Here is a 9,213-nt window from a genome sequence, read left to right as displayed (position 1 = left end):
CATCAACCCCCCAGTTTGTTCCAGTATTCAAGAATCTCTCACGGTTTGGGGAAGGGAAAGGGGGAAAAAGTTATAAATACTTATATTTTAAACTATAACCATGAGGATACCAGCTTTTGAGTTTTGTGAATCCTTCTAATGAATCATTGAGCATAAGGGTGGTCTTAGAGATCCCTGGCACAGATAGGATATTTGATGCTGGCTCTTGAGGCCACTGGTTAAATCAGCTTTGGGATAAAAACCAATGTTATGACAAATAACAGTTTTACAATTTTTCCGCCTTCAGGAAATTTAGGTTTTCCTAATCTGTACCATGTGGATTCAGGGAGTAAGCACATTTTACTCTCATTGTCATAAAGTCAAATTTTTTTTCCCCTGAAGATCAAACAGGTTGTTGTTAAGGTATATTTAATACAGAAAAAGTTGCACATATTTAACATATAAATGTTATTGAGTTTGGACTACATATATAAACCTGTGATACCATCACCACAAACAAGGTAATTAATCTGTCTTTGAAAGATTTCTTGTGTCCCTTGATGCTGTTTTTTCTAATGGTAATAACACTTAGCATGAGTTCTGTCCTTTTAAAAAAATTTTAAGTGTACAACATTGTATTGTTAACAATTTCACTATGGTGTACAGTGGATCTCTAGAACCTATTAATTTTGTTTAACTATGTCTTTCTACCCATTGAACAACGTTTACCCTTTTCTTCTTCCCCATATCCCTTTGGCAACCACCATTCAATTCTCTGCTTCTGTGAATTTGACTATGTTAGGAGGAATCATACAGTATTTGCCCTTTAGTGACTGACTTATTTCCCTTAGCATAATCTCTTCCTGGTTTATCCATCCTGCTGCAAATGGTAGGATTACTTCTTTTTTAAGGCTGATTAATCACTGTGTCTCTCCAAAAATTTCTACTTCATACTTTAGTAGACAAATACCCTTAGATGAGGATAAAGAAAGACTCAGAATATAATCAATTCTTACCAATGCATATTTATGCATGATGAGTTTTAACAGAGTTCCATGTTATCCTCTTGGTGAATTTTCAAACATCAATAATCCCCATACAAATACTGGCATAGGAAAGTATTTTTATCATTTCTATGAAATTGGTTTAATCTATTGCTATGCTTTTTTCATACCTAATATGATTGAACATCAATGAATAATACAATGCTAAGAAACATACCCAAATCACCCAACTAAAGGGGGATATTCAGTTTATAAGTCTAAGTCCATCTCAGTACAAACTCATACCATTTGTTTTATATCATAGTTTGTCTTCATTGCTACTTCATTTCTATGCCAGTATTTCCCTTTCCTTCCTACACATTCAACTATTTAGTCATTCTTGCATTCATAATATAATACATATTTTGGATGTCTATTAGGGTTCAGGTATCAAACCAAGGACAGGGAAAGCAATGATGAAGAAAAAATCAGACACTTTCTGCTCTGATGAGATGTCAAACAATTATCATGCCATTTAATGTATAATTTTAAAACAAAATAAGCATTATTGATGAGAGGAAACGGTATGACATTATGTATCAAAGATACACTGACTAGACTATCACTGAAAGCAATTTTGAGAAAAATAGTACATTAGATGAGATGACAGATACTATTATGAATTAAGTAGGCCAGAGTATAGGACTGTGCTCTTCAATATACTAGCCACCAGCCACATGCACCTATTTATTACTAGAAATCCTAGAACAAATTGAGATACATAGTAGGTATAAAATACACTCTGGATTTCAAAGACTGAGTACTAAAAGGATATGTAAATTATGCCGAAGAATGTCAAGTGAGATGACCCCTCTAAGATGAGCAGTCACATCCAACAATGTCCGCTGCTTTCTTCATGGTAGAGAGAAAAGCTTTTAAAAAATGTTTTCCTGGAAACCTGGAGTGCTGATTTTATGCTCACTTTTTAAAGAAGAGATATGATTAAGAACCATAAACAAGGAATTTATTTGGGATCCAGTAGATATGTTTATGTGAATCAAAGGGAATTTAAATAACAATGGAAGAGTTTGAATAGTAAACAAAAAGGCAAAAAAAAATAGATAGGTGGAAAGTACAAACAACTTTTAAGCAGTTGAAGAGATAGAAAAGAAAGATTCTTAAAGAAGGGAAAGACTTAAAGGAAGTCTTTCTGTATGTTTGTTTGTTTTTAAGTAAAACAGTCATATTTATTTTTTAACTCTATTCTTATTTTTTTAAAGAAACTAGTACAAAATTTTATTTCATGCCATAACATATTATGCGAATGAATTCTGAAAACATAAGTTAAGATTAAATGAATATTTGAGTATTATACGTAGCAATAGTTACTTTAAGAAAGCATACTCATAAAGATTGAAAAAAAAATTTTTTTAAAGGGGCGGCTGGGTGACTAAGTCAGTTTGAGTGTCTGACTTTGGCTTAGGTCATTATCTCACAGTTCATATGTTTGAGCTCCGTGTCGGGCTCTGTGATGACAGCTTAGACCCTGCAACCTGCTTGGGATTCTGTGTCTCACTCTCTCTCTGCTCCTCCCCTGCTCATGCTCTGTCTCTCTCTCTCTCAAAAATAAATAAACATTAAAAAATTAAAAAAAAAAGAAAGTATACTTAAACTTGGTATTTTATACAAATTATGAAAATTGTCATGAGAAGAATATGTAAAGATTTATATTTATTCTATGGATGCTGATCCTTTATTTTAATATATTTTTTGTTTGGCAAGTATTTTCTTTTTGTAACATAATTACTTCTTTTCTAATATATATTTTTTTATTTGAGTATAGTTGACACACAATATTACAATAGTTTCAGGTGTAAAACTTAATGATTCAACAAGTTTATACCTTATGCCATGTTCACCACAAGTTTAGCTACCATCTGTCCCACTTCATTGCTTTTATAATATTGACTATATTCTCTACCCTCTGCTTTTTATTCCTATGACTTATTCATTCCATAGCTGGAGGCCTGTATCTCCCTCTTACCTTACCCATTTTTCCCAATGCCCCACTTCCCTCCTCTCAGGTAACCCTCATTTTGTTCTCTTACTTATAATCCTGATTATGTTTTTTTGTTTGATTCTTCATTTTGAAAATTTTACTTAATTTTATTTTAGAGAGAGAGCACATGTAAGAGCAGAAAGGGGCAGAGGGAGAGAAAGAGAGAAAGAGAATCTTAACTAGGTTCCACATGCAGTGCAGAGCCTGATGCAGGGCTCAGTCCCATAGCCCTGGGATCATGACCTGAGCCAAAATCAAGAGTCAGATGCTCAACCAACTGAGCCACCCAGGGGTTCCTGTTTATTCATTTTTTTAGATTCGGTTCATGAGTGGAATCATATGATATTTGTCTTTCTCAGCTAACTTATTTCACTTAATATAATCCCTTCTAGTTCCATCCATGTTGTCCCCAAATGGCAATATTTTATCCTTTTAATAGCTGTGTAATATTCCATTTTACATATATATATGACTTTTTCCTTGTCCATTTGTGTATTGATGGTCACTTAGATTGCTTTCATGTCTTGGCTATTCTAAATAATGCTGTAATAAGCATAGGGGTGCATATATCTCTTTGACCTTATGTTTTTGTTTTCCCTTTATGCTTTTGTTTTGTAAATAGTGGAATTATTGGATCATAGGATGCTTCTAGTTTTAACTTTTTGAGGAATGTCCATACTGTTTTTCATAGTGACTGTACCAATTTACATTCCCACCAGCAGTGGCACAAGAATTCCTTTTTCTCCACATCCTCATCAACAATAGTTTATTATCTTCTTGATTTTAGCCATTCTGAAAGGTGTGAGGTGATATCTCATTGTGGTTTTGATTTACATTTCCCTGATAATTAGTGATGCTGAACGTCTCTTCATGTGTCTGTTGGCCATCTGTGTGTCTTCCTTGAGAAATATCTCTTCAAGCCCTCTGTTCATTTTTTTAATCAGACTGTATTTTTGGTGTTGAGTTGTATAAGTTCTTTATATGGTTTGAATATTATGGTTTCAGGTCTCATGTTTAGGTATTTAATACATTTTGAGTTGTTTTGTGTACGTTGTTAGAAAGTAATCAAGTTTCATTCTTTAAAATACAGCTATCCAGTTTCCCCAGCATCATTTATTCAAAAAGTGTCTTTTCTCCATTGTATATTCTTGCCTCCTTTGTCATAGATTAACTGACCATATAAATATGGGTTTATTTCTGGGGTCTGTATTCTGTTCCATTGATCCATGTGTCTGTTTTTATGCCAGTGACATACTGTTTTGATTACTACAGCTTTGTAGTACATCTTGAAATCCAGAATTGTGATACTGCCAGCTTTGTTCTTTGTTCTAAAGATTTCATTGGCTATATTGGCTCTTCTGTGGTTCCACACAAATTTTAGGATTATTTGTTCTAGTTTTGTGAAAAATTCTATTAGTATTTTGATAGAAATTGCAATTAATCTGTACATTGCTTTGTATAATATCAACGTTTTGACAATATTAATTCTTCCAATCCATGAGCATGGAATATCTTTCCATTTGTTTGTGCTCTGTTCAATTACTTTCATCAGTGTTTTAAAATTTTCAGAGTATAAATCTTTCACCTCTTGGTTAAGTTTATTCTAGATATTTTATTCTTTTTGGTGTAATTGTAAAGTAAATTGTGTTTTGTGGTTTTTTTGAAAATTTCTCTTTCTGCAACTTCATTGTTAATATATAGAAACACTGCCAATTTTTGAGTATTAATTATCCTGCCATTTTACTGAATTTGTTTATTACTTCTAATAGTTTCTTTGGTGGAGTCTTTAAGATTTTCCATGTATGGTATCATGCCATCTGCAAATAGTAATAGTTTAATTTCTTCTTTTCCAATATGGATGTCTCTTACTCTTTCTTCCCTGATTGCTGTGGCAAGGGCTTCCAGTACTATGTTGAATAAAAGTGGTGAGAGTGGACATCATTGTCTTGTTTCTGACTTTAGAGGGAAAACTCAGTTTTTCACCATTGAGGAAGACATTAGCTGAAGATTTTTCATCAATAGCCTTTATTATGTTGAGGTATGTTCCCTCCAACCCCAGTCTGTCTGTCATGAATGGATGTTGAAACTTGTCATATACTTTTTCTGCACCTTTTTCTGAGATGACGATATGATTTTTATCCTTTGTTAGTTTTTTAAAATATTTTTATTAATATCAGCCTCGTCCTTTTTTTTAATGTTTTATTTATTTCTGAGAGAGAGAGAGAGAGAGAAGTGTGAGCATGGGATGGTCAGAGAGAGAGGGAGATACAGAATCTGAAACAGGCTCCAGGCTCTGAGCCAGCTGTCAGCACAGAGCCCAACACAGGGCTCAACCCACAAACCATGAGATCATGACCTGAACCGAAGTTGGTCGCTTAACCGACTGAGCCATCCAGGTGTCCCTATCCTTTGTTTGTTAATGTGCTGTATGATGTTGATTGATTTGCATCCTGGAAATAAATGCCACCTGATGGTGATAAAAAATCTTTTTAAAGTATTGTCATATGCAGTTTGCTAATATTTGGTTGAGGATTTTGCCTTTATGTTCATCAGAGAAGTGGGCCTGTAGTGTTTATTTTGTGATTTTTTTTCATCTTTGCCTGGTTTTTTCAACAGGATAATGCTGGCTTCATAGAATATATTTGGAAGCTTCATTCATCTTCTATTTTTTTCCCTTCCTGTAGGTATTAACTCTTATTTAAATGTCTGATAGAATTCACTTGTGAAGTGAATCTGATCCTGGACTTTTAATTTTTGGTAGTATATTTTTTTATTATCATTTCAATTTTGTTACTTGTAATCAGTCTGTTCATATTTTCTATTTCCTCCTGGTTTAGTTTTGCAAGATTGTGTGTTTCTAGGAATTTATGTTTCTAGGTTGTCCAGTTTGTTAGAATATGATTTTTCATAGTATTTTCTTATAATCCTTTGTATTTCTGTGGTATCAGTTATTTCTCATCTCTCATTTCTGATTTTATTAATTCTTGTGCTTTTTCTTTTTTTCTTGATGTCTCTGGTTATGGTTTGTCAATTTTGTTTGTTTGTTTGTTTGTCAAAGAACCAGCTCTTGGTTTCATTGATTTTTTTAGTATCTATTTCATTTATTTGTCTTCTGATCTTTATTATTTCCTTTCTTCTACTCACCTAGTGCTTTGTTTGTTCTTCCTTTTCTAGGTCTAGTTCCTTAAGGCTTAAGGTTAGATTGTTGCATTTTTTTCCTTGTTTCTTGATAAAGGCCTGTATTGCTATATGCTTCCTTCTCAGAACTGCTTTCAGTGTGTCCCAGAAATCTTGGGCTTCTGTGTTTTCATTTTCATTTGTCTCCATGTACTTTTTTTATTTCCTTTTTTTTTTTTTTTATGTTTTCATTGACCCTTTGGTTGTTTAGTCTCCATGTGCTTGTGTTTTTATTTATTTTTTCTTATGATTTACTTCTAATTTTATATCATTGTGGATGGAAAAGATGTATTTAATATTCTTAAATTTATTGAGGCTTGTTTTATGGCCTAATATATAATCTATTCTGGAGAGTGTTCCATGTGCACTTGAAAAGAATGTGTTTTCTGCTGTTTTTGGATGGAATGTTCTGTGTATATCTGTTATGTCAATTTGGTCCAATGTGTCATTCAAAGACAAAGTTTTCTTATTGATTATCTGTCTGGAGGATATATCCATTGAGAAAAGTGGAAAGTTAAAGTCCTCTAATACTATTATATTCCCATCAGTTACTCTTTATGTCCATTAATATTTGCTTTATTGTTTAGGTGTTCTAGTGTTGAGTTTATAGATATTTACAACTATTATATGTACTTGTTGGATGGAAACTTTATTAGTATTTATCATTATGTAATACTCTATGTTGTCTCTTTTTTAAAAATTATTTTTATATCTTTATTTTATTCTGAGAGACAGAGAGTGAGTGGGGGAGGGGCAGAGAGAGAGACACACAGAATCCTAAGCAGGATCCAGGCTCTGAGCTCTCAGCACAGAGCCCAACACAGGGCTCGAACCCATGGACTGTTAGATTATGACCTGAGCTGAAGTCAGAAGCTCAACTGACTGAGCCACCCAAGCCCCCATGTTGTCTCTTGTTACAATGTTTGTTTTAAAGTCTGTTTTGTCTGATGCAAGTATTGCTACCCAAGCTTTTTTTTTTTTCACTTTCATTTGCATGGTGAATGTTTTTGCATCCCTTTACTTTCAGCCTCTATGCATCTTTATGTCTGAGGTGAGTCTCTTAAAAGCATCATATAGATGAGTCTTTTATTTTTTTTTTTTAACCCATTCCACAATTCTATGTCTTTTGATTGGAGCATTTAGGCTATTTACATTTAAAATGATTTTCAAATGGTTGTACTTACTGACATTTTTAAAATTTGGTTTTAGTTGTTTTTGCAGTTCTCCTTCATTCCTTTCTTCTCCTTTTGCTTTTTTTTCTTTGTGATGTTTTGTTTGGCTTTCTATCTTGATGCGTGTGCGTGTGTGTGTGTGTATCATAAGTTTTGGATTTATGGCTACCAGGAGGTTCATATATAACATTTTAAGTAAATACAAATCCATATTACTTTGATGGATATTTAAGTTTAAACACATTCTGAAGAAGAAGAGGAGGAGGAGGAGGAGTAAGAATACCTTTCTCTTTCACTCCTTTCCTTTTAGTCCGTTCTCCACATTTTATATATATGTTCTCCTATTTTACGTCTTTTAATTCATATTTTTCTTATATCTAATTATAACCATTTCTTTTCTACTTAAAGAAGTCCCTTTAACATTTCTTGTATGGCTGGTTTAGTGATCTCTTCATCTCCTCTTCAAATCTGAATGATAACCTTGCCTGGTAGAGTATTCCTGGTTGTACGCTTTTTCCTTTCAGTACTTTGACTACATCAAACCACTCCCTCTGGCTTGCAAATTTCTGCTGAAAAATCAGCTGATAGCTTTATAGGTTTTCCTTGTAAGTAACTTTTGTTTCTCTCTTGCTGCTTTAAGATTCTTTTTATCTTTGACTTATGACATTTTAATTATTATGTGCCATTGTATGGACCTCCTGACTTCATCTTGTTTGGAACTGTCAGTGCTGCTTCTTCTTTTTTTTTAATGTTAATTTAATTTGAGGGAGAGAGAGACAGACTGAAAGCGAGAGGGGGCAGAGAGAGAGGGAGACACAGAATCCAAAGTAGGCTCCAGGCTCTGAGCTGTCAACACAGAGCCTAATGCGGGGCTTGAACTCACAAGCTGTGAGATCATGACCTGAGCTGAAGTTGGACACTCTACTGACTGAGCCACCCAGACACCCTCTGTCAGTGCTTCTTGAACTTGGATATATATTTTCCTCCCTAGGTAAGGGAAGTTTTCAGTTATTATATCTTGAAATAAGTTTTCTACACCTTTCTCTCTCTCTTCTTTTCCTAGGACCCCTATAATATGAATGTTTCTTTGCTTGCTGTTGTCCAAGGGATCTCTTAATCTATCCTCAGTTTTTAAAATTCTCTTTTCTTTTAGCTGGTCAATTTGTATGCTTTTCATTATCCTGTCTTCCTAATCACTGGGATATTATTTTGTATCTTCTGATTTACTGTTGATTCCCTCTAGTTTGTTTTTTATTTCAGGTATATTTTTTAACTCTGATTGGTTCTTTTCAATATTTTCTATTTCTTTATTGAAAGTCTCATGAGTTATTCCATTTATTTTTTCCAGCCTGGTGAGTATCTTTATGATCATTACTTTAAATTCTTTATCAGACATATTGCTCATCTCTGTTTCAATTAGTTCTTTTTCTGAGGTTTTTTCTTATTCTTTCTTTTGGAACATACTCCTTTGTCTTACCATTTACTTGACTTTCTGTGTTTGTTTCTATGGATTAGGTAAAAGAGCTACTTCTCCTAAAGCTGAAGGAGTGTCTTATGAATACTGTCCCCTATGAAGACTGTGTGTGCTTGGTGACTTGCTGGTTATCTGGAGATGTGGCTGTATATGTTAGTTACTCTTTTAAATCATGGCTTTTTACAGAAAGAATAAAGAAATAATTACTCTAATAAAAGGAAAACAAGAAAAGAAGGGAAAAAAAGAACAAGAAAGAAAAGAACAGAGCCAAAAAGAAAAAACAAATAAGACAAATAATAAAAAATTAAAAAAATAATAAAACAACAACAGTAACACAACACAACAACACAATAAACCAAGGCTTGTTTT

Source organism: Hyaena hyaena, unplaced genomic scaffold, assembly GCF_003009895.1.
Source record: "Hyaena hyaena isolate Hyena2069 unplaced genomic scaffold, ASM300989v1 scaffold_644, whole genome shotgun sequence".
In the NCBI taxonomy this organism is placed as follows: Eukaryota; Metazoa; Chordata; class Mammalia; order Carnivora; family Hyaenidae; genus Hyaena; species Hyaena hyaena.
The sequence above is the reverse complement of the archived record's forward strand: the minus strand, read 5'-3'. Positions refer to the sequence as shown.